Source organism: Eumetopias jubatus, unplaced genomic scaffold (assembly GCF_037043125.1).
Source record: "Eumetopias jubatus isolate StellerSeaLion01/CBP00866 unplaced genomic scaffold, mEumJub1_p1.0 scaffold_3, whole genome shotgun sequence".
In the NCBI taxonomy this organism is placed as follows: domain Eukaryota; kingdom Metazoa; phylum Chordata; class Mammalia; order Carnivora; family Otariidae; genus Eumetopias; species Eumetopias jubatus.
Genome location: NW_028274809.1, coordinates 134,970,926 through 134,998,617, shown reverse-complemented (window position 1 = coordinate 134,998,617; position 27,692 = coordinate 134,970,926). Strand labels below are relative to the sequence as shown.

General features: G+C 33.9%; 1 protein-coding gene across 15 annotated transcripts in view; it reads right to left on the bottom strand.

Annotated features, from left to right (window-relative positions):
* LOC114209779 (ELAV-like protein 1) overlaps positions 1-27,692 on the bottom strand; it is a 149,852-nt gene that overhangs the window by 78,895 nt on the left and 43,265 nt on the right. For 11 of the 15 annotated variants that reach the window (XM_088021822.1, XM_088021817.1, XM_088021821.1 and 8 more), the window contains 4 exons: positions 21,945-22,039; positions 17,938-18,050; positions 14,311-14,378; positions 1,562-1,644 (listed from right to left, as the gene is read on the bottom strand). The gene's annotated coding sequence lies outside the window, so the exon portion shown is untranslated. Of the gene's footprint in view, positions 1-1,561; positions 1,645-14,310; positions 14,379-17,937; positions 18,051-18,182; positions 18,238-21,944; positions 22,040-27,043; positions 27,586-27,692 lie in introns of all 15 variants that reach the window. The other 4 variants (XM_088021818.1, XM_088021814.1, XM_088021815.1 and 1 more) reach the window with 4 other exon arrangements.

The following is a 27,692-nucleotide window of genomic DNA, read 5'->3' as shown; positions in this document are numbered from 1 at the left end:
CAGACTCCCCGCTGAGCAGGGAGCCCGATGTGGGACTCGATCCCGGGACTCCAGGACCATGACCTGAGCCGAAGGCAGTCGCTTAACCAATTGAGCCACCCAGGCGCCCCGGATTAGAGGAATTTAATTTACATGTTTTGATAGTTCCCCCTTCCTTTATAAGGAAATATTTAGAAACATTACTAAAAACTGTCTTCTAAGTTCTGTTCAGAATGTATATTTTATAAATGTACACTTATCTGTAAGATAAGCAAATATCTTCAATTTCATTTCACTAGAGAAACAGGGAAAACGAATATTTAAGTAAAAATTACAGTATTTACATTGGATATAAATATGCAATAAAATAAGTCTGATTCTATATAAGCTCCTTTTTTATTAAAAGATTTATTTATTTGACAGAGAGAGACACAGCGAGAGAGGGAACACAAGCAGGGGGAGTGGGAGAGGGAGAAGCAAGGCTTCCCGCGGAGCAGGGAGCCAGATGCGGGGCTCGATCCCAGGACCCTGGGACCATGACAGGAGCTGAAGGCAGATGCTTAACGACTGAGCCACCAAGGCGCCCCTCTATATAAGCTCTTTCAATAAACCCTTGATGGCATTCAACACAATTATTAAATTGCAATTATATTATTTTATTTTACTCTATTTTTAAAAAGATTTTATTTTTTTAAATGTTTATATGTAGTTTCTACACACAACATGGGGCTCGAACTCATGAGTCCCGAGATCAAGAGTTGCATGTTCCTCTGACTGAGCCAGCCAGGCACCCCACAATTATGTATTTCTTTAATACACATACATCGGAAAAGTTAGTACTTGTTTTTATAGAATCAATGTAAACATTAACAAGATTATCAATAATACTGAAAATACTTTATCAATAAAACTGAAGATATATCAGTAATATTAATACATATTAAACTGTAAAACATATCAGACTGTAGAGAATGGCCAACCTTACTTCAGCAGCACAGTTAATACTGGAGATAATTTTAGAATCTTAACGCCAATATTTACGTGCTGCTAAGGCACTGCTGACATCACTATCATAAGAGCTATGAATAAAAAGAAATATATTTTCTTCAGAAGATCAGATCCTTGTATTTTTGAGGCAGCACAATATGGCCTGCACCTTTTCAAAATCCACAAACCATTATGTGCTGCTACTTTACTCCAAGGTTTTTGTTTTTTTAAACACACATTAGCACCTAAAGATACAAAACATTTTTTTCTTTTAGAATACATTAAAAAACCCATGTTTAAAGATTATAACCGACAAAGTATGCATAATTTGCTATTTCTTAGAAGCTTTAAAGTAGCATAAGATTTATTTCTACATCAAATGTTTAAGAAAAGCCTACTATGTGCTAAGCACATTGCTATAGGTTAGGAACACAAAGATGTGTAATATGCAGAAAAGAAAAGCATTTCCCCCCCTTTGTCAACTTAATAAGCTAATACAGTTAAATATTTGATCAAAGTTTTGAATGTTATAATATATAGAAGTTATTTTTTCCTTTTATAAACAGAAAGTGAATTCATAAAATTTGGTCTTTACCTTGATAAAAGTGTTAATTTACAGACAGCATTGCATTCCTTGCAGTACACCTTTCAAAAGACCTCTTCATCAAGTAGGTAAGACTTCATGTCAAGGGAAAAATAAGAAATGATCATACAAAAGCTCGGTTTCATAAACTTAAGTGGGCAAATGCAAATATACTTTTATTTATTTATATCTATCCATCCATCCATCCATCCATTCTGCACTAGAGTACATGCATGCCCATGAGTTGGGGGTGCGGTGGGCGGGGGGGGCTGAGAGGCACAGGGAGACAGAGAATCTTAATCAGGATCCATGCTCAGCATACAGCCCACAGGGTTCCATCTCACGACCCTGAGATCATGACCTTAGCCAAAATCAAGAGTCGGACACTTAACCAACTGAGCCACCCAGGTGCCCCCAAATACACTTTTAAAGGAAAAGCCAAAGGTAATTCCAGATTATGAGGCCGTGGAAAGATGAGTTAACTTTGTATTCAGATGAGAAGTAAAACCGGAATCTTGTGGCTCTTAATCTTCCTATATCCTACCTGCCTCCACTCTTCACTAGGCAAGGAAATGTACTCTTCAATAGTTTCCACTTATTCTGATGTAGGAATGCAATTACTTCTCTAAAAGATACCATAAAACTATCATCATTCTAGTTCATGCCTTGACAACCTTTGCTCCAGTTTTCTCATCATTAAAATGGCCATGCTAAAGCTATGGTGTAGGTATGGAATAAGGAGATGTACAGTGAAATCTGCCCTTCCTCTCCTATCTAATTGTTTACAAAAGCACAAGTGTCCTACATTCTATATTTTTTTTTGTGAGCATCTTCCCCATTAAAAAATATATGTAGCTAATCTCCTGAGTAACCCCTGTTTCACATACTACTCTGCTCTATTACTATCTCAAATTTCTGCACAATTTTTGAGTATGTAACCAAAATAAATCTTTTTGCAATGACTGGAGAAATACACTATATTTGTATTTATCAATTAAGGAACAGTTCCTTAGGCTCTCTCTCCCATAACCCCACTTTCCAAACAAAAAATGTAAACATGACATTTTCAAATATGCATAATTTATATACATACATTTCTCATTTAATAAATATCTTACTGAACACCTACTATGTGCCAAGCACTGTCTCAGTCATTACACTAGTTAGTACACTACTATATAGACACAGTCCCTTCTCAGAAAAAAATTTAACATCATTTAAATTATAAGATATGAAATCATTAAACAAATAACTATTCAAGTCTATATATTGTTCTTGTCACCCACAGAATATATATACATTAAGTCATGTATACATATACATGCTAATAATTAATACATGACAATTCCAAAATCAAGAAGAAATCCACTGGTCACTTCAATTTCAATCTTCTTTCTTTTTTTGCTAAGTCTATATATTTTAAACAAAGTCAAAGGTGCCAAACTTGAAAGAAATAAACGTGAGTATTGCAAAATGAAAGTCACTTTTATAAACCTTTTTTTAAACAAGACTTCACAGTAAGAATGTCATTTATTATTTTCAAAAAATTGTGGTTGTAATACACCTAACATAAATTTTACCATTTTATACAACTGTGTGGCATTAAGTCCAGGTACATTGTGTAACTATCACCACATTCCATCTCCAGAACCTTTTCATCTACACCAACTGTAACGGTACCCCTTAAATACTGTCCTTCATCCCCTTGGCCCCTGGACACCACGATTCTACTTTCTGTCTTGATGAACTTGCCTATTTTAGGTACCTTATATAAATGGAATCATAAAATATTTATTCTTTTGAGTCTGGCTTATTTTACTTAAGATTACTTTTTCAAGGTTCATCCATGCCGTTGCATGTATCAGACTTCCCTATTTACAGCTGAGTAGTATTCAATGTGTATATATACATTTTGTTTGTCCATTTATCTATGGACATTTAAGTTGCTTTGATCTTTTGGTTATTATGATTAATTGCTGCTATAAACATGGTATGCAAATATCTGTTTGAGTCCTGCTTTCAATTCCTTTGGGTATAATCCCCAGGATCACATCACAAGGTATTTAATTCTATTTTTAATTTTTTGAAAAATTGCCATTCTGTCTCTATCATTTTACACTTCCATCAGAAATGCAAAAGGGTTCTAATTTCTCTATATCCTTGTCAACATTTTTTTCCTTTCTTTTCAAAAAGAATAGCCATCCTTATGGATGTGAAGTGGTATCTTGGTGTGGTTTTGATTTTTCATTTCCCTAATGAGTAGTCTTTTGAGCATTTTATGTTTATTGGCCATCTGTATATCTTCTTTAGTAAAATGTTTATTCAAGTCCTTTGCTCATTTTTTAACTGGGTTGTTTGATTTTGTTGTTGCTGAATTATAAAAGTTCTTTATGTATCCTGGATATAAGTCTCATATCAGATATATGATCTTCAAGCATTCTCTCCCATTCTGTAGGCTGCCTTTTCACTCTGTCGATAGTGTCTTTGATGCACAAAAGTTTTAAGTTTTGATGGAGTCCAATTTATCTTTTTGTTGTTGCTGCCTGTGGTGTACTATCCAAGAAATTGCTATCAAGTCCAATGTCATCAGGTTTTTCCAAGTTTTCTTCTAAGAGTTTTACAGTTTTAATTCTTACATTCAGGTCTTGGATCCATTTTAATTTTGTATATGGCATGAGGTATTATTTTATATGTTGATATCCAGTTTTCCCAACTCCCTTTGTTGAAAAGACCGTCCTTTTCCCATTGAATGTTTTTTTTTTTTAAAGTAAGCTCTGTGCCAAACGTGGGACTTAAACTCATACCCCTGAGATCAAGAGTCACATGTTCTACCAACTGAGCGAGCTGAACAGTCTTGGCACACATATTAAAAATAATTTCATCATATATGTGAGGGTTTATTTCTAGGCCCTCTAGTCTATTCCATTGGTCTATATGTCTGTCTTTAGGCCAGTACCATACTGTTTGATTACCATGATCTTGCATTAACTTTTGAAATCAGAAGTGTGAGATCTCCAAATTTGTTTTTCAATATTGTTTTGTCCATCTGGTGTCCCTTGAGAGATTCTGTATACATTTTAGAGTTTTTCTATTTCTACAAAAATGTCATTGGGATTTTGACAGGGATTGCACTGAATCTGTAGATCACTGTGGATAATAGTCATCTTAATACCAAGACTCCTAAAACATGAACGTGGGACGTCTTTCTATTTATTTGTGTCTTAAGTTTCTTTTAGCAATGTTTCGTAGTTTGCAGCGTAGAAGCCTTTCACCATTTTGGTTAATTTTATTCCTAAGCATTATAATCTTTTTGATGTCATTGAAAATGTAATTGTTTTCTTCATTTACTTTTTGGATTGTTCACTTTTATTTTTATTTATTTTTTTAAAAAGATTTTATTTGAGAGAGAGCACATGAGAGGGGGGAGGGTCAGAGGGAGCCTGATGTGGGACTCGATCCAGGGACTCCAGGATCATGACCCGAGCTGAAGGCAGTTGCTTAACCAACTGAGCCACCCAGGTGCTCCCGATTATTCACTTTTAGTGCAAAGAAATGCCACTGATTTTTGAGTGTTGATTTTGTATCCTGCAACCTCACTGAATTTGCTCATTAGTTATAACTCTTTTTGTGTGTATGTGTGTGAACCAAGTGTTTTTCTTTTTAAGATTTATTTGACAGAGAGAGACACAACAAGAGAGGGAACACAAGCAGGGGGAGTGGGAGAGGGAGAAGCAGGTTCCCCGCTGAGCAGGGAGCCCAATGTGGGGCTCGATCCCAGGACCCTGGGATCATGACCTGAGCCGAAGGCAGACGCTTAATGACTGAGCCACCCAGGTGCCCCGAACCAAGTATTTTCTACATATAAGATCATATCATCTGTGGCCAGAAATGATTTTACCTTATAAATCTTTTATACCTAAAACTGGTTCAGAAGCTGTTTGGCAACCTTGGTCTATTCATTTTCTCATTCTTCTAGGAAACCATCAGACAGGTGTCTCTCCTCTCTCTTCAAATTTCCATTATCTCTCCTTTCTTTTCTTTTTTTTTTTTTAAGATTTTATTTACTCATTTCAGAGAGAGAGAGTGCACAAGCATTACCTGGGGGGCAGAGGGACAGGGAGAAGCAGGCTCCCCACTGAACAGGGAGCCCAACGTGGGGCTCGATCCCAGGACCCTGGGATCATGACCCGAGCCGAAGACAGACGCTCAACCGACTGAGCCACCCAGGTGCCCCCCATTATCTCTCCTTTCATCCTCATTTTCACTCAGGTAACAGAAGCTATTAAAAGAGAATTTCTACTACATCTATTTACCTACATATATCTGTGCCCATATAACTCCTCCTTCTCTGTATAATGGATAAGCAATCACTGTTCGTAAGACATAAACCTCTTATATACTAGATTTTATCCTCTTGCTTACTTAAGGATATTCCTCTAGCACTCTCCCCTGCATCTTTAGTTTTTCTACTGGATCATTCTTATCAGCAAAAATGCTATAATTTCTCTCATCTTAATTTCATTTCTTAAAGATTATTGCAATTTTATCACTGATGTTTTAATAAACACCCTCAGAGGAAGATTTTTCCTATTTTTATTTCTATTTTTTTTAAGATTTTATTTATTTATTTGACAGAGAGAGACACAGCGAGAGAGGGAACAGAAGCAGGGGGAGTGGGAGAGGGAGAAGCAGGCTTCCCATGGAGCAGGGAGCCGGATGCAGGGCTCGATCCCAGGACCCTGGGACCATGACCTGAGCCCAAGGCAGGCGCTTAATGACTGAGCCACCCAGGTGCCCCTTTATTTCTATTTTTAACTGAGATACTAAAAAAGAACTGCTTTCTATTGGAAAGCCTGATAAATTTAAGCTATTAGCAAAAGTGTCTTTCCACACTCCAGAAAAATACGGAAATTCTTGACTTAAATGTATTAATAAATTGAATAATTCCAGTGGAGCAATTGCAGCCGGATAAATCTCTTTACCTGTGTTTTTGTTTTAAGATTTATTTATTTGTCAGAGAAAGAGAGAGCGCGCAAGTGAGCACAAGCAGGGGGGAGCGGCAGGAAGAGGGAGAAGCAGGCTCTCTGCTGAGCAAGGAGCCTGATGCGGCACTCGATCCCAGGACCCTGGGATCATGACCTGAGCCGAAGACAGACGTTTAACCTACTGAGCCACCCAGGCATCCCTCTTTACCTGTGTTTAACAATAACAAAACAACAATAATCTCCCAGTCTGGTAAGTTTTGATTTTTCCTTTCCACTGATAATGACCTTCTACTCTGGGGCTGCTAAAGTAGTTTTAATATTATGCTTTCAAGGAGTTATTTTTTTTCAAGATTTTATTTATTTCAGAGAGAGAGGGAGGGAATGAGCAGGGGGAAGGAGCAGAGGGAGAGGAAGAAGCAGACTCCCCACTGAGCAGGGAGCCAGATGCAGGACTTGATCCCAGAACCCTGGGATCATGACCTGAGCCGAAGGCAGATACTTAACTGACTGAGCCACCTAGGGGCCCCAAGAAGGGGTTATTTTAAACTAAAAATTTCTTTGAATCTATAGAGGGCTTCCACTGTCACATGATTGAGATATTCAGATGTTAATACATGCCATGAAAATATTTTTGCTCTTTTGTTTAGACATACCCACTGTGTATCTGTACACTGCTTTGGGTTTTTCAAATACTTAATTTCACTTTTAATCTGACATCAAAACTATCTGTAATAATTACTTTCTTCAAGTATGCTTCAAACTCTGCACCATAAACCTCTTAAGGAGCTGGCTATAGCCCCTGGGTCACAGAATTACTATACTGGCTAAGGCCAATGGAATACTACACTCATGGTATGAAACGCTGATACTATACCTGGAGAAAATTTAAAATTAGCCATCCTGTAGTATCTTTAAGAATAGGCCTAAATTATGGGGTTTAACTAAACTGCATGATAATTTTATTAAACATAATAATTTTGGGGAGCCTGGGTGGCTCAGTCGGTTAATAGACAGACACCCCCCAAAATATTAAGGACTGTGTAATTAGGACCTGTCCAGTATTTCCTACTTCTTTCCAATTAGAATCCTCTACCATTCTAGTTAAAAAGTCTCTTTTAAGAGACATGACAACCCAATACAATAATCAGGAATTTTAAGAGAAACTAAATGTTATTACAGTAGGGGCTTATTATTCATTTTGTTATTATAAGTATGAATGGCTATATATTTAGGAAAAAAGGATCCCTTTAAGTTAAAGAAGCATAGGAAGTACTTATGAGTGGACAAAAACTGATCAGGCATGTGCTGTGGGGCCACCAGGTAAATAGCAAGTGGAATAAAATTACTTATCATGCTTGGGCGCCTGGGTGGCTCAGCTGGTTAAGCGTCTGCCTTCGGCTCAGGTCATGATCCCAGGGTCCTGGGATCGAGTCCTGCATCGGGCTCCCTGCTCAGCGGGGAGCCTGCTTCTCCCTCTCCCTCTGTCTGCCTCTCTGCCTACTTGTGCTCTCTCTCCCTGTCAAATAAATAAAATCTTTGAAAAAAAATTACTTATCATGCTTTTAATAAATTGTTTTCCAGTTCTTTCTTCTCCTAAGTTATATATTCCCACCTGATCTCTGAATCTTCACTGAAGCTACTGCTAGAAGCTAAAGTACTCACTAATCCCCTTTCCATTTATCCCTACTTTAGGGGACAACTTAAGTGTATCCTCTCCAGTGCATTCTTACTTCAACCTTTCTGGCTGATACTGAATTGCACATTTATAAGAACTTTGGAATAGAGAAAATTATTCTCAGTATTGAGTACTGTGCTGAGCAAATAACCGGCTTAATTATTTCATACCTATCATCCGTTCAACCGGACCACCTATGTACCAATGCTTCCTGGTATGGCCCACACCATTTCTCTACTCTTGTATCTTAGTCCACTACAAACATTATAGTGCCTCCATTCTTTAAACTGTGCTTTCAAGTTTGCTGGCTAAAAGAAAAGCCACATTCCTTAACTAGATATGGAATGAGCCCTACTGGCTAGATGCAGAACCAAACAAAGAGAGCTATTAAAAAAAAAATTAGAGAACAGTACCATTCAGTTCTTGCCTTTATTTTTATCAAAGTCTTAGTTCCAAGTGTGGTGGTTTATATTCTGGCCTGTGGGCTCTTAATTATCTTTACTAGCTCTTTATATGTATCAGCTTTTTATTTTTATGATCTTCTAAGAAAAAAATAGTCATTTTGAAAGGTGAGACAATAAATGTTTTGCTTAAGAAGTCAACTTGAACATGAATCTGAGTAAATGGAAATCTTTTTTTTTTCTTTTCATTGATGTAAATGGAAATCTTTAAATACCTTAGTTTTCATATTAGGTAACAGATTTAATAAAAATTTAAAATACAAAAGGATACAAATTTTATATAAATTAATGGTTTCTCCCCTCATTTCCTCGTAAATGATTTGTTACTCTAATTCTGATTCCATTAACATTTTTGTTTAGGCATATTTACTTTCTATCTTAATGCTGCTGTAATTTCAGTTCATCTAGTTTACATAAGGCATTACTGCATTTAACAAAAACATTAAAAAATTCTAGGTATGTCTCCTAAGCTCTGAAATCATCCTGAGCACAAAAGAATTTACTAGTCAATTTCTGCACTTCCAATTTTATCAATATAATAAACAGCAGAAATAATTTACTGAGTCAACAACAATATAGAACAGTGAATCTGAATTTGGAAGACCCAAGATGGAATCCTGGCTCTATCCTTTATGAATCCTTATCTTGGGTAAGTTATTTCAGTACATGGAGCCTCGAGTTTCCTTTTTGTAAAATGGGTTATTAATGCTCAGTTCATAGCCCTGTTAAGACTGTACAAATTTAAACTTTTATGAGCACATCTAGTAGTGAATAGGTATTTAATAAATGACTGCTGAATCTAACTTTATAGGTTTTGAAACATACTTTGGGCAAACAGGGTTTCAGTGGACTGTGATTCAACATGAACCAACAGTGCTGATGACAAAGAGAAAGTTAGTGGAATCAAGCAGGCTGCATTAACAGATCTCATTCATAAGAGAAAGACTGTATTGTGTACCTCAAACCACACAGAATACACTCAGTTCTGTACAGAGTATTTTTAAAGAAATACTGAAAAAATGTAGTAGATCCAAAAGTGGAATATCCAGGATACTACTGATCTAGAATTCATACTATGAGAACCAGTGAAGGACTTAGGTATGTTCAGTCTAGAGAAAAGACAGACTATTTTTAGAAGACCTATCTAGGGCCAAAGGATGAAATTATATACTGAACTGAAATATGCTCTCTTATGAGAATTTTATTTTTTATCAATTATTTTAACTGACATAATTTATACCATTAAAGAAATAGCTTATCTATTACGGTTCTAATTCTAAAACTCTGAGGGTTAAAATAAAATCAATATAGATCAATTAAAAAATGGACTTTTAGGGGCTTCTAGGTGGCTCAGTCAGGTAAGCAGCTGACTCTTGGTTTCAGCTCAGGTCATAATCTCAGGGTTGTGAGATCGAGCCCTGCATGGGCCTCTGCGCTCAGTGGGGAGTCTGCTTAAGATGCTCTCCCTTCCCCTCTGCCCCTCTGTGCGTGCTCTCTCTCTCAAATAAATATTTAAAAGAACTGACTTTTAGAAAATTTCAGTATACTTTACTAAGCTGTCTTATTAAGGATTTGGAGGACAATGTGTATTTAAGTTCTGACAAGAGGGCATTAAATACAAGGGGCGTAAAGAAATAACTTGAGACAATTTAAAGAAAATGAAACTGAAAAAAATTTTAAGAAATTTATCTATTGGATAGAACAGAAAGCATGAAACTGATAGTCTAGACAAAAAAGTCAGGTGTGACTGCTGACAACTTGACATATATCTATTTCAATTCTGCATTCACTTTATTCCTGTTTTACATGGAAATCACTTTGAAAACTCAATTTCAGACAAAAAGATAGTGGCAAAGGACAAGACTGCATTGAATAGTCTAGGGATGTTACCTATTGTATTTATGCTTAGAACCTGAAATCCCTATTACAGCAGAATTTATTGTATTTGTATGTTTATTTCCTATTTTAATTAAGGCCTGTGCTATTAAATTTTGCCTTGTTTTCATTTTCCTAAGAAAACATCAAAAGTAACTTCATAAATAAGAAATTCCCTATTACTATTCTTTGAATCATCCATCTTGAACTGAGAAGTTGTTCAGGGTAGGAAAATAATGACTCCAACTCCTTTCTATAATTTTGGCACTAAATTCAAATTTTATGCCTACAATTTTGTTGAGACCAGAAACACAGCCTCGCATAGACAGAAGATCAGATTTAATAATTTAAATTATTCTGTTAAACACATATATGTCAAACATTAAGACTTTAAGGATAGGAACAACTGGCATTTGATTAAACACTAGCTCTCAGAAAGAGTAGTTATTTGAACAATGACTGAAAAACGGCTATGGCACATTGTAAATTTTCTCTATGTTAATAAACCATAGAATATACCCATTTAAGAGCTTAGATTTGATATATTTAACTAAATTAATATCAATTGGGCATTTCAGTAAATTTGCAAACCTTCTTTACCACCAAATGCTGACAGTACCTAGCACCCTTAAAGTTTTTTTCATTGTAAACACTGCTTACTACTAATCCAAGTGCCAAAAGAGCAATTTGTTTTTTTATCTCCTCTGGCACAAATCTTTCTCCCAGAAACATTCACATTATAAAATTATTCAAGATAATTATTTTCCTCATGAGTGCCACAAGTAGACAGCATTTTACATTAAGAGTAATTTTCAATCACAAATATGTTAAAAATAGAGTATTTAGTGACTCATACCAAAAGCATTACATTCTCATTGAAAACAACAGATTTTATATCATTTGCCATTATTAATTACTGCCCTACTCAACATTCTGATTTTTTTTGGAGTACTTTTTTTTGCAGTACTTTTAGACAGCCCCATATATATGTATTTTTAAAGATTTTACTTACTTGAGAGAGAGAACATGGGGGAGGGGGCACTATGGGGCCCTTGATCCCAGGGTTCTGGGATCATGATCCTGGGATCCTGACCTGAGCTGAAGGCAGATGCTTAACTGACTGAGCCACCCAGGTGCTCCTACATTATTTATAATTTAAGAACTGACAATATTTTCTAATACGTATGATTACATTTCTAAAAACTTATCTAGATAGTTCAATATGAGAAATAATTTTTTGTCATTTCTATTTATTAGACTAGTTCTTGATAGTAGGCAAATAATAAGTCTCCTGAATTACAAGGTAACTTATTTCCATGACCTTTTTTTATGGGACTAACAATGACAGCCCTGAATGAATTTTCTGCTTTATCTTCTGTTTTTTACAAAGTCAGTGTCTTAAAATTTTTGTTGTTGTAGATTAAAAAGAAGCAATGATCTTAACTGCTGACAGTGCATCTAAAGGTGTTATTTCATTTAGCACCAAATGATATATCTAGTTATTTTAAGTTTATATAACAGAAATACATGATTTAAGTACCTAAAACTGCAACATAAAAAAACCAAAAACACCGCTCAAAGAAGAAAAAGTGGGAAAAAAAGGAAATATTATTTCTGAATGTTTTATGTTAAGTAACAAATATATAAAAATGAACCCAATATATAAAAATGAAGCAAAAACACTGCTATTATTTAATTCTGACAGGATCAAATATATGAAACACCAATATTCTACAACTTCTGGAATACCCACATTCCACAAGTGGGGAACAGCTTAAAAAAAATCCCTTTCTTAAAGAAAGAATGGCATTAAACAAACATAAGGGAATGACAGAAGACGGTATATACACACATAATCATACAGAATCACTCACTACTGTCATTATGTACCTATTTTTCTGGGTACTGTTTAATTGGAAAATCACCATTTTAATAACTCAGATTAAAGAGAACTCCAGACATACTACCTAGGACAGAAAACAGAAAGCATTCCAATTATAAAATATAGCAAATGAACCTATCTTTAAAAGATGCTGGACATTATCCAAGAAAGGCTGTTTGCTTAGAAATTTATAAAGGAGATGAAATAAGATTAGGAATGTGATGTTATCTATGCTCATAAATCTGTTACAAGTTAAATGATACCTGTTTCTTTTTGAAAAGTTGACTGCTCCCCGGTCCACAGTAGGAGTGCAATACCAGTCAAAAAGATTTCTTTTTCTTAAGCTGAAGTAAAACTGAGCTGGCTTCCAAGGGACCAATTAAGGAACTTATGCCTGGGCTATATGGGATTCTTTGGGGATTTGTAAATGTTTCCATTTTAGTTTTCCAGAGACAAAAATATAAAAAGGAAAAAATTAAAGAAGTGACCTGTGGTATTTGACTACTACTCTTCAAACTGGCTAATACAAGTTTTCAGTATTTAATTGATTTCTACCCTAAAAACTATTTACTGAGTTCAGTGGCTGATCTTCTATGATCATAAGGTCACTCCTCAACACATACATTATTTACCAAGTCACTAATGCAATGGTATTAGATGAGGTAAGAGAAGAATCTGATGCACTAGTTTTCACTTAAATGGGGCCATCCTTCAACATCAAGGACAGAAAACAGATGCACTTGAGTTTCTTTTATTTAGAAATATAGAATTAGCTCAAGGAATAGACAGAAATGAATCTTTCTGATAACTGATATCAGGAAAATACTTATCATCTTGCATCGTTACCATGACCTTGATTTGAGAGTTTTTCTATCGGTATGACATTAATTTCAGCTAACCTGTAAGAATTTTTCCCTTAGAATTTTTAAGTTTCTCGGGGCACCTGGATAGGTCAGTTGGTGGTTAAGCGTCTGCCTTCTGCTTAGGTCGTGATCTCAGGGTCCTGGGATCGAGCCCCACATCGGGCTCCCTGCTCAGCGGAGAGTCTGCTTCTCCCTCTGCTCATGCTCGCTCCCTCTCACTCTCTGATAAATAAAAAGTCTTAAAAAATAGAATTTATAAGTTTCTCAAAAGTTATATCAATCAGGGTAAAAATGTTTCTTATTCTCAGAAAGGTGTGCATGTGCATATATCAAAGGAAGGAAAAGTGATTGCCTTCCTGGTTTTTCCTACCTTCTGAAGTTTAAAAGTTAAATTTTAAGTATCTCACGAAGTCTGCAGTACAATCTAGTGAAATGCAAAAATAAATAAAAAAACTATTTTTCAAGTGAAGAAAATACTTCCAATTTATAAAACCATAAAATAACTGTCAGTAAATCTGATTAATGATGATAATAAGAAAGATAATTAGTAATGTATAAATTCATTTGAAGGAAAACTGTTTAAAATTGTGATTCTCAGATTTAGAGAGGAAAGGGCCTGGCTGTAAAATACTTCTCAAAATCGAAACTTACCCAAAACAATGGCATTATTCTCGCTCTAAATTGGATTAAATTCATATCAAACTTCAATGTGTAGGCGGTAAGGGGAGGTCAGAAAGTTGTCAATCTAGGGGTGCCTGGTTGGCTCAGTTGATTAAGCGTCCGACTCTTGATTTCAGCTCAGGTCATGAGATCAAGTCTTGCATCAGGCTGAGCATGGGAGCCTGCTTAAGATTCTCTCTCTCCCTCTGCCCCCACCCACACCGATCGCTCTAAAAAAAAAAGGTTGTCAATCTAGGATTGTAGGAAAAAATTCAGAAATAAAGCAAAAGCTGTAACCAAACACTTTTTATAGCAATGAGCGAGGTTCATACTAAATATTAACTGAGAGTTAATACTTACAAGGTAAGAATTGCTGGGCTAAGTAGGGGGACTGTTTTATTATGGTCTTCATTTTATCATTATTAAACCTAGGAAAAAAATAAGAGTGAAGACTTTAAAAATGTGATCACATTATTTAAATTAGAAAATTTTCAACTGGGGTAGATAATCAGTTTTCTGATATAGCACAATCACAGATTATAAACACCCAGCAGCATTTGTGTATTTTAGTCCAGAGTGTTATTAGTTTTTTAAATTCACTTTTCTATTACTATTACCTTCTCAAAGTTTAAAACTCAAATATGTAAGTGCAACTAAAACTCATACTTCAAGGTCTAACTTGGAACACACTGAGTTTCTAGAGGACATCATATAATTGCAGATATTTTAAGATAAATTCAAGATCATACTTCAAGATTGACTGGTCTCTCTCTCACGCACATAAATACACACATGTACACAAGTGCAAAATCTAAAAATCCATATATTGCCCAAGAATTCTACTGTAATAACAGTATAAATACAGAGCTTAAGTTGGAGTTTCAAATGCTTAAAGAAATGTCTGAAAATAATGTTATGATCTATACCCAAAACAAAATACTATTATGAAATTGCGTGAAAAATGGAATAGTAGTGATAAGAAAAATTGTTTCCAAGGTTGTCCTTTATTTACAAGAGTAGGAAGTATTAAAAACCAGTATGCAGGGGCGCCTGGGTGGCACAGTTGTTAACCGTCTGTCTTCAGTTCAGGTCATGATCCCAGGGTCCTGGGATCGAGCCCCGCATCAGGCTCCCTGCTCAGCGGGAAGCCTGCTTCTCCCTCTTCCACTCCCCCTGCTTGTGTTCCCTCTCTTGCTGTCTCTCTCTCTCTCTCTGTCAAATAAATAAATATTAAAAAAAAAAGCTAGTATACAAAGAAAGGAAACATTACAGCTTATCTTTAAAAATGAAAAAATTTAAAAATATCCTGACTTAAACTGGTTAGAATGTTTACTTTCTGTGGGCCATGACTGTAAGTTGTAGTTCTTACACCAACTAATGCTTAAGCACTTACTACAAGATACAGAATAGAGTAAGTAGAATAAACTCATCGATGCTTTTAATGGAGCATTCTAAGTACACATCTTATTGTAGAATATCTTCACCAAAATACAGAATATTTTTTGATATATTTGAAAAAATATTTCAAATCTATGGAAAAAAATCAAGACAATACCAAAATGAATCCCCATATCCTACCCCTGGCCCTCTGACTGAATTCTAATATTCTGCCATGCTTATTTTATGCGTCTTTTTTTAAGAAAAACAACAACAACAACAGCAATATAGTTGAGTCCTTTTTGTACCATACCCTGATCCCATTCTCCTCTTAACATAAAATCACAATCTTGATTTGGTATTTATTTCCTATGCATGCTTTTACACCACTACTATTATAAATTCAAGTGCTTAAAACATTTATCATTATTTTCAAGCTTTATTTAAATGTTATCATATACACACTTTATATAAATGCTTTCATACAATACATAACCTTTTGCGCTTGTTTTTGTTTGCTGAAGACATTCATTCATGATCATACACAGAGCTCTCACTTTAATAGCAGTATAATAAACAGTTTATCATATGACTATGCGAAAATTTGACATTCTCCTGTTGCTTAATGTTTACAGTGCTTTTGATTTTTTCCTATTAAAAATAAAAGTAAACGAGACTTTGCCATACATGTCTCAGTTTATTTAAAACATCTAGGAATGGAATTCTTGGGTTCAAGCCTATGTATATTCAATTTTACTCAGATAATGTCAGATGCTCCCATAAGGAGCATATGAAAAGTTCATTTTCTCCAATATTTGAAAGTACATTTAAGAAAAATAGCTACTATCTAAAGGAGTATTTTCAAAATTCTTAAGTGATCAAATCCTTCTGTTTTTATCAAGTATAGGTCTAACATAGGTATACTAAATGTTCTAAACAAAAGAAACTACAATTTTCCCCAAGGTACTTGCACAAAAATAAAGCTCTCATGATACAGATTTTCCTTATATGACTGAGGAAATACCAAGACTTAATCTAGAACTACTGTGGTAGAAATTTTAAGAGTCAGAATTAGTTACTGAGCTTAGATCCACAATGACCAAAGAGGGCAGGGAAGGGGGGAGCAGAAAATATAAATGGTTTATTACTGTGAAGAATCCTCCCCCATTTCATTCTGGGCAGTGCTCCTCACATGTGGTGCTTCTAAAAAAACTCACTTGGAGCTTGTAAAAAATACAAATTCCTGAGTCCCAGGGCTCCAGAGAATCTGATTCAGCAGGTCTGGTAAAATGCTTTATTCTAAGTTATTCTGGTACAGGTAGGTGGTCCATAGACACTTTATGTAGTAATTCATAGTAAAAAACAAGGTGTTTTAAATATAAAGGATTTTGTAACTCATTTAATTAAGACAGGCAGCTAATTAAAATGTTATCTGTTAAATCACAACAACATAAATTACATCAAACATCCTAGTATTAGCAAAAAAAAAAAGCAATTTCAATTTATGGTTGAATATGTTTGACTTCATGTTAGACAAGGTTTTAGGCTCATTTATTATTTCAGATAACTAAACACATACTACAACAAAGGTTGTTTTGATAGTATTAGGAGGAAATCCACATTCTGAGTTTGCTGTTATTGGTAATGGAAAACATTAAGAGTGGGAATGATTAGTTGTGATTTTAATGAAGGTGACCAAGGAAAAACAATGATTACCTTTTTAAAAGAATGCTACTGCAAATTTCAAGACTTTAAAATGGGACATTAGACTTATAAACTAAAATAAAATGTCATTTGTAGTTTCCTGCCTAGAATGCTACAAATGAAATCAGAACTATGAGAACAGCAATCTAATATTCACTTCCCTTTAACTACAACCTATTGTAATTTTATTTAGATACATAAGATGAGAAAAATGCAAAGATATTTAGGTTATGCAAATGTGGGCAGATTCAAGTTGTAAAAATAAAAAAAAACCCCTTTTGTATCATTTGATATTACAAAGCCCTATTTCCAAAAGATTTAGAATAATCTGAACCTCCAGATATATAAAGTTCAGATATACAACATTATTTTAATAGTCAGAAAAAGTAAAGACTTAATGAATTTCCAGCTGCAGCCTGCTTTGTCTTTAAGTACAACACTCAGCAGCATGGGGTATTCTTTTTTAGTTATAGTGAAATCAACAAGAATTTGGTCTTGTTTAGACTGGGCAATAAAACAAAGATAATAGAGGCTCAGAATATGGCTCCAAAGTGAAAGAAACACTCCTGTGTGGCCATAGTCAACTTTTCTTTTCTTACTCTAACACCTAACTTGTGTTATCAGTAACTAATAATTTTTTTCAATCTACCAGCTTAAAAGTAAAAAACATGAAACATACCATACATACTTCCAGAAGATGGTTTTCCATTCAAACAGATGGAATTAACGGATTCAAAATTAAATGAACTAAAATCACAGAGTAAATAATAGAAAATAATACAAAGTCTAAGAACTATAAGCAACTACTGTTTTCTTTATGCAGCTTTGGGAAGAAAGTACCTTTTTGTCAAAGAATGTATTCATTATACTATATACGGGTTATAATGACAGTTGAGCCCTTCCTACCTGGTCTGTAAAAGCTGGTGGGTGCAGGCTCCTTTGGCCACCATTATTGCATATTGATGCTATTTTGTACAACAGCTGACAAGCAGTAGCAATCTCCCAGCCCCTGCACCCAGCTGTAAGGAACAAGAACAAGGGCTGTGGTGATACTTGTTTATTCATTGTTGTTGCTACTGCTGCTGAAGCAGCAAGCTAAGAAAAGCATATGCAACTGACACAGAAGACAAAATGGTTCTAGTCCAACCTACCTAGCAGGTCGGCTTTCATCACTATATGATAAAATTTTCTAAGGAGAAATTTTTTCTTTAAAGTAGGATGGGAAAAAAAGAAGAAAAGACAAAATTAGTGTTTTGATCAGAAAGGGAATCTATAATGTATTTAAGGAAAAAAATTAATGACACATGTAATGATCTTCAGCTCCCAGTTTAAGTTTAGATTTAGAGTTAAAACTCTTCTGAGAAGAGTTTTAACCAGGTTTGGCATGAATTCATAAATTTGTATTATTGTTCCTATCCATTCTACTGGAAAGTAGTACCTAAACTTTAACCAAGAAATGAAATTATATTTTGCTTATAAAATGTTCCAGGCTCCCAAGTTCCACATATCTAATCATCACCATATGTTTGACATCAGACCCTATTAACAAAGAAATAAGATTTAGCCCATAAAAATTTAACAAAAACTCCAACTATTAAAAAAAATTCCCACATGTAATTTATCTACTTTAAATGTGTACTACAAAGCTAAAAACTTAGTAAGTACATAAGATCAATGATGAGTAACATAGAAATATTTATTCTGCCAAATTATCTTTAAATTTAAATGTGATGCTATTTATGGACTTATAACTTCAATTTTAAATGCAATCCTTATCTTTTAATACCTTAAGCAATTTTTGATTCTGAAAAATATTTAAAAAGTCAGAAAAATTAGGACATCTATAAATTATTTTTTAAAATGCTAGAATTGGCTTATAAGACTAAATAATATCTAGTCAAGAAGGCTAGATTTAGGATTTATTAAAATAAAAGTATAAAATACAGTAATATCAAAAACTCAGATCAAAATATTTTGGAAAAAAGGGGAAAAAACCAATCTTTTATTTTTATCAAAATTGCAAAAACGATTGTTTTGCTTAGCAGCAGTCCAAAAACAAATAATGCTAATAAAAATAAAAGAAATAATTCTGAGGATCACAGGATGACAAAATTACTTTTATTATGAAAGCCATAGAATGAAAAAACACTGACAGCAAATATCAAAAAAAGGATTTTTAAAAATTAAGACATTTACAAAACAGTAATAAATTAATAAACTATTAACCAGTGGATTAATCAGTCTTAGGAACTACATTTGAAACATGCTACAAGTTTCTCTTCCAAGTGACTCTAATCATGAAACAAGAAAGTAAAAGTAAGTCAAATCATATATGTTAATGAAATATCAAAAGTGTGGTTTGTGGTGCTAAGGACTGAATTTCTACTTCAAAATATTTATTGAAAAATTTAAATCATCTCATTAATTAATGCCTTTTGAAGATGCTTAGAAAATAAAATTCTGAAAAGAAAAAAACAGATTAAGTATATATTTTATTTGTTGGTCAAGAAACAACACAAAATACAATACAAAATTGCTTCGAACATTTAAAAAAAATTTTAAGAAAGTTAATTGTCTATTCTTTAATGAATCCTCAGCAACATTACAAAATCTCAATAAAGGAAGCTGTTACAGCTAAGAAATTGGTTAAAATATGTTGTCCTTATAAACTAGAATTATACATCAATGACAAATAATGAATAATTTCAAGTCCCTCCACATGTAGACATGTTAAATTACTTCTATTCTAGTTTAGCCAAAATATTCTTTCCCCATAAGAAAAACTATTTCAACAAAACAGGAATACTGACAGTATAACTGTATTTTAGGAACAATTAATAATTTTTCCTGAAAATGAATGTTATTTAACCCAGAAAGTCCATTTAACCAAAAATATAAATATTGCACAAATAAGAAGTCTATCAGTGAAAAAAACAACACCACAGTAAATCCTTTCCTCCAAATCCTGACATAATAAACTATTTATCAGGCTTAAGTTAGATATAATCAGGTTTGCAAATTTAAGTAGAAAATGTCCTTTAAGGGGTAGTTAAAGGCTAGCCAGTCACACATAGCAGTAAAAGCCTTTATTAACCTGTCTTCTAAAATAACACATACTACTAATTAGGTTAAAGTTTCTTACCCTGTAAGAACTGACCAAATACAAGAAAACTATTAATATCTGCATCAAGTCTCTTAGATGTTAAATTATTTAGGAAGCTAAAAATCTGGAAGTTTATAAGCCAGTGTACAGCTATAGAGGGATGATTTTATGATGCTAAATACTTGTGTTCAAGCAGTAAGTTTTGACAACTTCAAAGATCAAAAATCATAAACACCCTAAATTAGAAACAACTCTGTGGATTTATGTCTTTATTTAAAATATGAACTCAAAAGCTATCTCTCTTCCTCCATTTAACAGTAGGCTGGTGTGTAAAAGATATCTGGATTGAAAGTGATAAATTGAATCTAGTTTGTTTTTTTTTCCACATACTCAGAAACCATATTTTTCACTTTTCATCTTAACGTCTAATCTGAAAATCACTGGTTAAATCGGAGGGGGAAAGTTGTATTTATTTTCACCCTACTCAAACTCAGCTGCTTTTTCACAACATTCTCAAATCTAAGTTATGAAGACATTCTATAACTTATATTTACCTCAAATAGTACAGTGACACTTTACAATATGACACCAATACTTGAAACTTTACCCTTACATTAAACTGATTTCTATTAAATTTTAACATTTTATTTAACATTAACTCTGTTAATGGATTCACATTCTTGGATTATCTAATATCTAGTAATATCAAATATTAGTTTTTTAATATTTTGATATACATCTCAATGTTCAAACAGGCACTGGAGAATTTGAAAAAAACTGAACATTGTTTAAAGATACAAACAGTTCTATGACCACAATTACACTTCACTCTTAAAACTAAATAACATTTTTCTTATGAAAACAAATCTTTATCTCCTGTATCTTAAGTATATAAAGTAAATATTTTTAGGTGAAAAAAAATTTAAAGAAAAATTGTAGTATGCTTTATTTTAGTAGACACTTAAGCAAATAGTTTTTTTTTCAAAAAAACATTATGGTTAATACTTTATCATGTGACTAATATTTTTACCATGGAAAAATTAATCAATACTTAGTAATATTGTTCAATACATTCATTTACATTATACCAGATCACTATTTAGCAATCAAAATTTTTATTAGGTAAGTATCTGAAACTTTCAACTATAAAAATCAAAGAAAATAAATATACTAGAAAAATGGCTCTTCTGATAAAGTATTTTGAAGGTAAAAATAAGTTACTGGAAGTTCTGGCATTCTTCATTTTTAGAGTTTGCAATTTTTGATATGAATAATTTAAATATTTTATTCAGAGTACCTATGAGTAAGATACTAGTTTCTGCTTAAGAAAGTGGGTTTTTCAGTTTCAACCAAAATGCCACTTTTGGTTAGGATGGTATTTGGAATACTCTAAATTCTCTTAAAATAATCTCATTAATCTTATCTTATAGGCTCTACCTATCACTATACCTCTCAAAGAGCCAAGCACCAAATTCTATTTTAAATCTTCCATTTTAAGATGAAAAGTCCACTAGTTAATTCTTCTACATATATAACAGTGTAATAACCTTAAGAAAAATCACTATATGTACTTATTTTTAGAATAAATTCAGTTGGAATTGGACCTAATAAAACATGATGAGAATATCAATTATATTTAAAAATCTGCAGTTTTAATAAGCAAGAGAAGTCCACCTTGGCCACTTCACAGATTTCTATTAATAATAAATCTTTATTGATTTCAGCTCACTTAAAAGTTCTAGTTTTACTGTCTAGTCCAATTATATTGCAAAGATATAAAATAGTATGCTTTTAAAATTCATTAGTATACCTTAATCTCCTATCATGTTCCAATGCATTATGTGAGTGTTCAATCAAAGAAGTTAGGTTGTTCTCCAGAATTGGCTCTCTCCTAAAGGTCAAAACCTGCAATAAAAATGTCATGTATTATAGCATGAAGACACTCAACAGATTTCCGCCTCCTGTAGTTCCACAGCTGATCCCTGAAGACTGAGGTAAAATCTTCAAAATGACCCCAATCTTGCCTGTGTTCAAAGAAAATCTAACTTGAAAATAATGTTTTTAAGTAGAAATAACTTGATTAGAAACACCTGTGATATGCTTTATCATCTGAAGCCTCTTCAAATAAATCAGATTAATATGTTTCTGCTTTCATTTCTCTTTAGGGCATTCATTTTCAAAGTTGTGTGTGTGTGTGTAGGTAAGTGTTGGAGGACTGTTAAAGGGGACTCCATAAGGAATATATCAGAAATATAGTTTGTGCTTCTAAAACTCATGTTTGTGCTTCTAAAACTCATAAAATCCACAGTTAAAAAGACTATTCAAAGGACAGAGATAGATTTTTAACTACCTTTCTCCCTCAATCATCAAACATTTTGATGACAGAAATTACCATTATTAAGTTTAGTCTTCTGCCTTGCCCGAGTGAACAAATTATACTGATATTTCCAAATATTTTAAGACATTACAGTTCTAATAGAACAAAATTTACAATTAACTTTTTAAACAAAATATTTATAAGTAACAAGTGGATGACTTGTTAAGTGGATGGCCAATGGTTTTTACTATTTCCAAACAGACATGGTGTAATCAAATGTATACAAGTGGCTTCTTCATTTGTTTCACCTGAATCTTAATGATTTAGTGGCAATCAACTATCTAAAAATATAAAGTTAAATTACCAAAGGCTTATAACATACTATACGTTAACCATAATGCTCAGAGTTTTCTAGTTTTATTTAAGAATAGCTTAGGAAAAGAAATGAAAACCAAAAACCTTTAATCCTCTGCCGCCAAATATTTGATTGTTTAATGACAAACACTACACATATGTAACTCACAAACACCAATCCAAATACCATGACACTTTGAAAAATTAAAATCATTTCTACATAGTCTTCCTCAAAAGACACAAAGTTTTCTGTATTTGAGCACTCTGAAAATTAAGGTATCGTAACTTTAAAAATCACAGAAGGATAGTAGAAACCAGTACGTACTCCATGCCAAATGTTAAGTTTTTAAATAGTAGGGAAACAACAAATACTAGATGATAAAGAACAAAAGAGGTTCGGATATAAGACAAATATTAAACCAAATGTGTAAGATTATAAAGATGTAAAAAAACCCTGAAATAGTATAATTCGATGTCAAACCTATTACAAAATACAGTTTATTATTTATACTTAGAACCCAGTGCAAAGTCTTTCCAGTGCAAAGATTTTTTAGTGAAATAAGACAGGAATAAACCAAAGTATATTAAACTTCTCATAATTTGATAAAAAATGTTAAGAACAAAATTCATATATATATATTTAATATCAATTTCACTATTTGAAACTTGTCTTTGTAAAAGGAGATCCTAAAAAGAGACAGACAGAAGGGGGAAAAAGGCAAAAGAAAATCATTTCCCTATAAGAAAGCAATATTTATATGAAGGCTTTACAATTATTTGTATATGCAAACAAATAGGTAAACATGTATTAGTAATGTGATATTCTAAAACTGATGTTACTCTTATAATATTAAGACAATCACGACTTTAAAGTTCTAATACTATCATTTGTGAAAACTTAAAGCAAAAATGGCTTAATCTAATTTTCGACACTTATTTGAAAGAAAGTGGTGGTTATTACTATTTCCTTTGGTCTTAAAGAGATTTGGGGCTACCAAATTTCAGCAAGTCATAGTTTGAGCTTAATTACATGCCAAAATTAGTTGCCTGGCCAAAGTGTTTCTAAGTTTGTTGAACAAAAATTAATAATAAGAAATAAAACTACATGTAAATACTCTAGTATGACAATTCTAAGAAGTGTTTTCTAGTTATAAGACCAATAATGTTTCTTCTAAAAAAGGGTTAAAAAAAATCAGTGTGGGAATTATTAAGCTTCACTAAACAAAAGGAAAAGACAAGAGCAAATTTTAGGCCACTAATTTTTTTAAATGAGATAAATTTTTATAGAATTAAATTTCAAAATTGTGTGTCTTATTAATTGGAGAAAACTTATGTATCATGTAGAAGAAATATCTAATACAGTCTCTGGGCATTTAATTTTTCTTTCTGTAAACCAAATTAACTGAACAATATCAGTATTTCTGGATGGAAGTATAGTGTGACATTCTGAATAGTTACTGCATACCAATAAACACAAATGTGTATTTATATACATCTTCACAAAACAAAAACCAAACAAAAATGTAGTACACAAAGCATGATGAAACAGGGGATCCAGAATACGAAAGCTATTTTGAAATTTTCATCCTTAGTTCCAGTTCTTGATAACGTTAAAAGTGTTATTAATCTGATTACAAAAAATGCGGTGTTACATGCAAACACCTGAGGCTACATTTTGTAAATGTACAACTAAGACAAGTTAACAGCACTAAAACAAAGTCTAAAACTGCACTTTTATTTGAGGTTTTAAAAATACTAGGAAAGGCAAACAAATGAAAATCAATGCTACCAGGAAGACTAGCACCTTACCTTCTCTAGTTCCCTCTCCCTCACATTATATAAACATAGCTTTTAAAAAGAGTAGAGCTACTGTAGCAACACCTTTCCTCACCATTGTTTTCCAGTGGTATGACTTTTATAGTCCTCACAATAGAAAATGAATTATAATTATCAATTTCCACAGAGTAATATGGATAATACACATAATAAAATACATCTGTTGGATCTCACGCCTACATGCCCACAATCTAAAAACCCAAATCTTCCTCTTATCTAGCATCACATAAAAGGGAAAATATTTTGAATGCTGTGGATTTTATTTAGGTGCTAGTGCATTCTCAAGCTTTAAGTGCAGTATTTTAAATAAAGGAATTTTCACTTTTTAAAAAAATGGCTTATTAAACAAAACAATCCTTCACCATCACCCCTCAAAACAAACAAAAAACCCCATAAACCAAAGTACTAAAAAAGTATGGTTAAATTTAACCAGCCTGGTGGAATTTAAAGCCTTCCCCCACCCCACCCTCAAAACTCTACGTCACATAATAATTTGAATGAAAATTAAAACACAAAACCCCAAATAACAGTGAAAAAGTAAAACCCACTAGATCTGGTATCACAGGTAAGATTACATTTACAATAGAAATGGGGTCTCCTACAACTTCATTAAGTCAAATTTTATAGAAAGGATAATTAGCACCTTTCATGAAATTTTCATGAGATGCTTCAAAATAAACAGCTTTGAAAAAAGGTAATGAACAAAGATTCTGTAATTGCAATTCCTGTTATAAAGGCAATACAAAATAGTATGATTTATAAATTCAGCTATTCCACTCAATATAAATTATATTTATAGCCCTAAAGAGATTTATAGAAGTAGTGGGATCTTTTCATTTGAGTATTTTCTAACAATGCATATTTGATCTAAATGTGAGAATATAAACTGTAAGTTTCAAAATTTCAACTGCTATTCATAAAAGAGCATTAATTTCTATTAAATTAAAAAAAATCTTTAAAAAAGCATCTACAGCTATCTTATTTATCACTGAGTTTACCGATTTTCTTTGAAAACCACACCCGCCTTTTATCAAGATGCAATTAAACGGAATGACAAGCTTGGTAATAAATAGAAATATATTGACTGCTGTCTCAAGCAACATTAAACAAAAATCAACTGAAAACCAACCAAGTAAGACACAACACACCTACACTGTTGTATGCAATATATTTCTTCACAGTGAATTTATCAAAGGAATGAAATCATACATAGGCACCTGTGCATACTTACCTGTTGTACTGTATAATTAAGCAACGTAAATTTCTTGTAAATTAAGTTTTAAGTCCACAGCAATGGCTGAATTAGCAAAATCCATGTATTTTAAGTTAGATGTGAAAAAAAATTTAAATACACCAATTTTTATGAACAATGTGGAGAAGCTCATTCCTAAGAAAATTAAAGTTTCTTTTCATCAAAATAAAAGAAACAATTCTCCCGTAATCTGCATCGAATATGTAATTTAAGCTGAAAAATTTTTGTTAAAGAAATAAAAAACCTAGATCGTACAGTTTTTAACCAAAAGGGAACAGGGGCAAATACATAAAAGTCTTGCAATTTCAGCCAGCAGAATTACATTTTTTAAGAAAACTGCCTCCTCAGTTTTACTTTTAATATACATTTCAGAATCATTCGGAAGTCCTTTATGGAAGAAAAAAATATTAAATCCCAGCTTCCCCCCTCCCAATCCCCGTCTTAACGTTTCCTATTTCCGTGGTTCTCTAAAAGTAAAATTTTTCGGAAAGTCGAGAATTGTAATCTAGTGTTCAACATTCAAACCCCCTCCAGTCCCGCTCTCTTCCAGCCAATCAGGGGGGGTAACAAGTCCGGTGTTTTGGGAACTCCGTTAGATAAAATTTGAAAAACATCACATTGCGCTCTCCTATTCTCTTCGGGGACAGATTCTAAATGAGGGCGGGTCCTCTAGTCTTTATAGAAATAAGAAATCGATCAATTGTTACATCAATTCCAGGAGGAAAAACTCTTCAGGCAGGTGGTCCTAAAGAGTGTGAGATTGCGGTTCCCAGAAAGCGTTATTCCTCTTTGCGAACAATTGAATAGCTGCTGCAAAACCCATCTCCTGCACGTTCGCAACCCAAAGCCGCGCACCCCACACGCAAAACACCACACCAGGAAAGGGTTAATCAGTGGTGCCTTCAGCGCCGAAAAAGACACAAAACCTAATATATCTCTAATGAGGAATTTTTACAAAGGCCATTATTTATAAAGTACTACTTAAAGTTAAAGCCGTCACTGGCCCAAATCATGCAAGAGTTGTCGACTAAGAATTGGTAGAAACTATGAGGATAAAAAAATCACTAAAGGGAAAGACAAATAACAGCTCTCTTCCCTCCGCCTCAGAGTCAAGAGAGTTCCCGAGAAAAGGTGGGGATTGCAAAATTACCGTTAAGTTGTCCGGGCTAAGACTTTTCGGGAGGAAAACATCAATAGTTTCACAGATTGCTTTTATCCTTGCGACATGTTTCAAAGACTGGAGAAGGAAAAAGTCCTCTAAGAAAAGTGCAACTGGGTGAAGGAAATTGCAAGCTCGAAACCCTGTCTCCCCCCGGCCCCTCCCCGAAAAAAACAACACCGTGAGAGCAAATGACAAAAATCCCGGGCAAAAAGCGAAAGTCCAGCATCTTTCCTAGGAGCCCGCTAAAACCTCAAAAGTCTGCCCCCGCCCTATCTCACCCAAATTGGAAAAGCCAGACACCGTCAGGGTTACCCCTGCCGGGACCGAGGAGCGCAGAGCGGGAGGGCTACGTTGTGAAACTCACATGCCTAGGGCACCTCACGCTTCAGCATCAAGCACAATATACAGTGCTGGGTCCCGCGGGCGGTAAGTCCGCACAACGGACTGGAGGCACCCGCCACTCCGGGTTAATTTTCTGCCGACCTTAAGTTTCATGTCACCAGAAGACGGTAGTCAGCGGGCCGGGAAAACTGCGATAAAAGACGGCTCGGTTCGGCAAATGGGGGAGGGGACGCTCGTCCCCCTCCTCCTGTCAAGAGGCCGCGGCCTGCGGAGCCCAGCCGCGCCCCGGGCCCGG